This window comes from Octodon degus, unplaced genomic scaffold (assembly GCF_000260255.1).
Source record: "Octodon degus isolate 3935 unplaced genomic scaffold, OctDeg1.0 scaffold00017, whole genome shotgun sequence".
Taxonomy (NCBI): domain Eukaryota; kingdom Metazoa; phylum Chordata; class Mammalia; order Rodentia; family Octodontidae; genus Octodon; species Octodon degus.
In genome coordinates this window covers 4,829,240-4,835,417 of record NW_004524593.1, presented here as the reverse complement: position 1 = coordinate 4,835,417, position 6,178 = coordinate 4,829,240, and positions in this window count along the sequence as shown.

The following is a 6,178-nucleotide window of genomic DNA, read 5'->3' as shown; positions in this document are numbered from 1 at the left end:
CACACACACACACACACACACACACACACACAATTACTGGAATAAATGTGTCAGAAATACACATCCTTTTCCTGAAACACACTCTAACTTTTAAATTTATTATATTTTACTTTTTAAAAATTGCTATTGTACTCCCTCAGATCAAGATGAGTAGAGGGGGTAGGGAGGCAAGAGAGAGTCAATGATCAAAGGAATTTAGACATTATGTTCAAGTACCAATTCCCCACAAGGAATGTAAACATTATGTACTATAACAAGTACTAATAAATACTTTTCAAAACTAATCTCTTTTTTATTTAATTAATTTTATTGAGAAAGAGCAATGAGACAGTTTCAAAACAGGTTAGTAGGACAGTTACAATAACTAATACAATGCATACTGTTGTCTTTGTAGTAGTCATTCATAGTACAAGATGCAGACATGGTATCTTGTCTAAACACTATTAGTACAAATCTTTCTCACTGAACTAAAAGAAAGTAGCTGCATATCTATCCTAACTATTTTGTATATACAGATATATATCGATGATGTAGAGTGTGCCTGAAGAGAGTCACCTAGAGAGAAAACATTCTCTCAGGCTTTCACAGAGAGCAAATTGGTCAAGCAATGGCCATGACTCATCCGCATGACTGACACTGACAAAGGACCTACAAACTGCGGTACAGGGTTTCAGGGTAAATCCTGAGGGGATTTGACTGACCTTGTCAGATACAAAAGTTACATTTCTTGTTATATAGGTCTTGCTTCATCTTGGTCTTAACCATCCAGCAGAAAAGTATAAAAATGAGGTATAAAAAGTACAGTCATATAAATATGCTGAGTTGTAAAAGGCTCAAGTCAACCTCTGACATTGCCATTTCTGCCAGTTCTGCCATTGTCATTACCCACTACTAGTATGGACTACTGAACTATATTGGATTATTTCTGCTGAATTCTTGCACCCATGATATTTGAATGGCAATGGAATACCCATCTCTGACAAAACTAAACAAAAATGGGGGATATAAATGAAGGACCACTTGTAGTCAAAACTGATCTCATGACTCTATGCTGAATTACAATCCATAGTTTAAAAAATATTGCTCTCACGTACAACCTCTTAATCTTGGATTTCTGTGGATAATTTACTGGATGATTATTTGAATAAAAAATTATTTATTTTACTTGCCTCATACTGATATATAAAATTCCTTGTTATTATGAATGTAGCCTCAAATTGTACTAGTATACTGTACCTATACCTGTGTCACCAATGGAAGTATCCCATTAAGCATAAGGTAGATATTCTGAAATACATTTTGTACTCATCACTACTTTGGAATGACTGATGTTGCTAAACTTGCTGCCACACCCTGTTAGTTATATTTGAAAAGTACAATGATTATATCACAAATATACTTAAAATATTTTTTGTTATTTTTCTGAGACTGTGTCTTGTTATATAGTTCAGGCCTCTTGAGTACTAGGATTTTGGACATGGGTCGCCACATTTGGCAACTTGTCCTATTTCAATAACTCCATTTTTAAATGCTTGGTTTCTTTTATAATCAATTTATTGTATCTTATAACTTTATCAACATTCTGAGGAATCCTTGAGCTTCACCACACTACAAAACAGTGCAGTTGGGAGAAGGTTAAGACTCTGACTTGGTGCTGCAACATTCCCAGTGGCACATATTTGTCTCAGCACCTTTCATGCAAAAAAGGTACAAAATATATTTGTTGGATGCTTTCTTTCTCACAGGTGTTGCAAGAAAAAAATCTACTGAGTCACAAATCAAACAATGTTATGCTAAAAAACTAATGTGGCAATGTATAGAGGAGGAATCTGTGCCCTGGAAGCTCCTGGTGACTGTCCCACACCAAGGGCTTGCCATTATTGGCAATTTAAAGTACAGAACAGACTAAAAGTCAGTGTGATCAGAAAAATCAAATAAATCAATCAATCACATGTCTTGGAATTCTGAAATGAAACTAATGGTTATGCAGATGAAACATATCACTTCTATGAAATAATTCCATTATTTCACAATGAAAAGAATGATTATGCATATAAAACACATGTAAAAAATCACTTATCCTATGGGAAGACAAATATAAACAAATGAATACTGTTAAAAACAGTTCCATGAGAACCCAGGTGTTTCAGGACAGGGCAAACAGTGTGTTTTGGTGAAAGGAAAACATGCTAGATAAGGCTTGAACCGTCAATGGGTTTGAATGATGGAAGGCTTTATGGTCCAGATCAGAGAAGCAGGATTTTATCTGACAAATCTTTAAGACCTTTAGAAGAGTTCTACTCTAACGCAAGGACATGATGAAGTAATACTTTTGGAAACAGTGCATTATCCTGGGGGTAGTGAGGGTCAAAACAGCTAGAACTCCTAATATATTGTCTTCAGTTGCTATTTTTCTCTCTCTGTTTGGAATCTTGGACTTATGAATTCTTGATAGGTACTTCCACCAGAAACTTAAAGTCATTACTGTGTTCTAAATTAAACTATCTTCTTCCCCGCAACATAGTGCTATAGTTTGAATATGCCCCTGCTTCCTTCCCTCACTCTCTCTGCAGCCTCTTTGATCTTATACTTCCCAAAACTGTAAAAAATACATCTATTTATTTTGTAAAAATATCCAGTCTTGTGTATTCTTTAATAGAAGCACAAAATGAACTAAAACACTTGAGACTTCTGGCCTTCCTATTCATGTAATGACACATATCTCCTCGAAATTGGACTATTTTGATTTCTCCCTCTTCATAACCCACATGTAATCATTCCTTCCCCGAGGGTTTCCACTGCAAGCTTACTAAACTCAGATATCATCAAAATCTCACTTGCTAACTAAGGAAGATGAAATTTGGGATCACAAAATAAGTAGTGGAGATCTTACATTTTGTTATGGGCAACATAAAGAGACTAACACAAAGCCAGGGCAGGACTTTGTGGTTCTTCCATCCCTTAAGGGTCTGCATTCTCAGTGAGCTTTTGTTTTCAGAAAAGGTGTGTCCAAGTAAGAGAGGCATGTTATTCTATACACTTACTGAGATATACAAATGTTAGTAAGAAGAAAATAAAATGGGGACAAATAGTAAGCATAGTTCTGTTTTAATATAAAAGAGTTTTCATTACTGATTGTCACATTCACTTTTTTTCCTATTAGTTTCTTCTCAATTCTTGGCATTTCTTTCACAGATTTCCAGGGAATTTCTGTTTTAATTGGCTGTTATGTTGGAAGCATGTAATAGCATTTAGCAATAGCAGTTTCTTTCAGAGATTTTTCTTACACACACACTATCTCAGCACTTTGTAATATTGAAGGAACAGTTTTTTTTTTTTTTCTTTTTTGAGACAGGGTTTCACTATGCAGCTCAGGGTGGCCTTGAACTCACTTTGTAGCTCAGGCTGGCCTCAAACTTGCAGCTATCCTCCTGTCTCAACCTCCTGAGTGCTCAGATTACACGTATTATAGGCATGCACCATCACATCCACTGAGCAGGTATTTTTTCAACAAAATCGAAATATATCAAGGCTTGCTTATCAAAAAACACCACACTAAACAGACAAGTGAGTCTTCTCTTGAGCTTAAGTATGATTTTTATGTGAGAAAAAGGACAAAGGTGATAGCCAGAAGATGTGATTGTACTTTTTCTCCATCAGCAAAATAGTTTCTGATTTTGTTTAAGCAGGCTTTGAGTTGCCTGAAGTTTCTGTGTATTTAACCTTTTAGGAATGGGAGAACTCAGGCTTGTTGCACAATTTAGTTCTTTGTGACTTCCATAATAATCTAAGGATCTGCACAGAACATGAATTAACATGTATATAGTCAATGGTTATAGATTTTACTGAATTGGGGGATTCAGCTATTGCAGAATCTCTGAACCTTGGAACATTTGACTGTTTGAGTTAAGTGATTTTTTTTGTTATTCTTGTAGACAACTGGCTTATGCACCAAAAGATGTAGAACAGCATCACTGGCCTCTGACCACTAGGTGCTAGAGGCACTTCCTCAGTGTGACAACCTCAAATGTGCCCAGAAGCTCTCAATTAGGACAAACTGTCCCAGGTTGTGTATCATTGATGAATAGTTAAGAAGTGGTGGATGGTGATTATTTAGCCTATGCTTAAAAAAGTATAAATGTCTATTTGTCTATACTCTGTCTTGCCATTCTTTGGCATGTGATATATCTTTAAGTATGGTGGCATTTATGTTTATTAAATCTACTTTATATAATTCTAACTTATTTTCTTTTATTTCTTTATTGAACTATAGCACAAATTTCTCTTATTTTCCCCATCTACTACATAGAAAAATATCTACCAGCTTTTCAAAAGTCACCTCTCCCTAGAACTTTTATTATTCTCCTTCTATATAGGAAGTCTCAGAACAAAAAACCAACATGAATAGAAAGTCAGGTAAAAAAATTAATTTTTGAGGAAGATGAATTTTATCTTACACATGTATAGTCCTAAGTGATAGACAACCTAAGTGATATAGCCAGCAAAAATCTGAAAAGAGGTCGGGGCAGACCAGGACAAGAACTGAAATTGCACAGTAGTAGAGTTCTCTGAAAAATTTAAGAGTACTGAAGAATTAAATGTTAACATAGAACCATGGATATGAAGCTCGCAATAAGAGACAAGTGTATTTATTGACTAAAATAATTAAAGCTTTTAGTTGAATAATACAGAGTAAATGACAACTGTACCACTCGGGTGTTAATGAAACTCCAAACAGAAGAAGAAAAATGAAAGGAAGAATGAAAAAAAGAAACTATTTGTTAGTTGTATACTCCAAGAGATCATTGTGAGACTTGGTGGAAAGGGAAGGTGTATGGGCCATTCAGAATTGATCAAAGATTTGTAGTTACCAGAAGAAAATGCAAGAGAACTGCTTCAGGCCATTGGTATGGGCAAAGGTCTGTTGGATACAAAACAGCCTCCAAAGCCTCATGTGTTTGGAAGGTAAACAGATTATGGGGACATATACAGCTGACTTGCTGTTAGGAGGTGGGTTTCTGGTCAGAAGATGGGGGTAACTGAGAACATGACTAGACAGGTGATTCCTTCCTGACTCTTCATTATCTCTACACATCCTGGCTACCATAAAAGGAAAGAGTTTTTCTTCTAACATGTTTTTCTCCTACCTCTGTCATGCAGTTCTGCTTTGCAGCTAGTCAACTATGGACTAAAACTGAACCAAAATAAGCCTCTCCTTTAAATTACGGGTGTCAGGGATAGTGTCTCAATGATGAAAAAGTGTCTAAGACAGTTTTGATACTAAAAACAGACAACAAAAGTCAAAATAGATAAATGGGAGTGTTACGGTTTATGTCTAGTTGTCCCCCCAGTGTCTCATGCAGTCATAGTGTGGCTTCTAGAGTTTGTGATTAATTCCCGATCCAATGTGGCATTATGGGTGTCAGAGAAGATAATCTACACACAAACGTAAGGAGAAGAGTGAGGCTTGATAGATGCTTCAGCTGCTGCTCCTCCCTTTGCCTTTCACTGTTTTCTGCTTCCATGAATGGCTGCCCTCTTCCATATGCTACTCTGCTTTGGAGCCAGTTGAGTATGGACTGAAACCTTCACTAACTATGAGATAAATAAACCTTTCCTTCCTTAAGTTTGGGTGTCGGATATTTTGTCCCAGCAATGAGAGAAAAGTAACTGAGACAGGAAGTACACCAAACTAGAAAGCATCTGTATGATAAAGATAGATAACAATCAAGGGTGAAGGCAATCTACAAATAGGAGAAAATATTTGTAAACAATAAATTTGGCAAATGATTAAAATTCTAGAACGCATAAAAACTTTAGCCAACTCTAAAAACAAGTAATTTAATTAAAAGATGAAGAAAACACTTGAACAATAATTCTCAAGAGGATATATAAATATTCCCCAGGAATATAAAAAAATGCTCAGGTATTACTAATCATTAAGGAAATGTAGGTCAAAACCACAATAATATATAATTGCATTCTAGAGAGTCAAAAAGAAAACGTAACAAATACTGGTGATGATGCAGAGAAAGACGAATTCATATACTTTTGGTTGAAATGTAAATTAGAAGTTGTTATGGAAAACAATGAGGAACTTCCTCAGAAGACTAAAAATAGGACTGCAACATGATCCAGAAAATTTACTACTGAGTATATATCCAATGAAATAGAGATC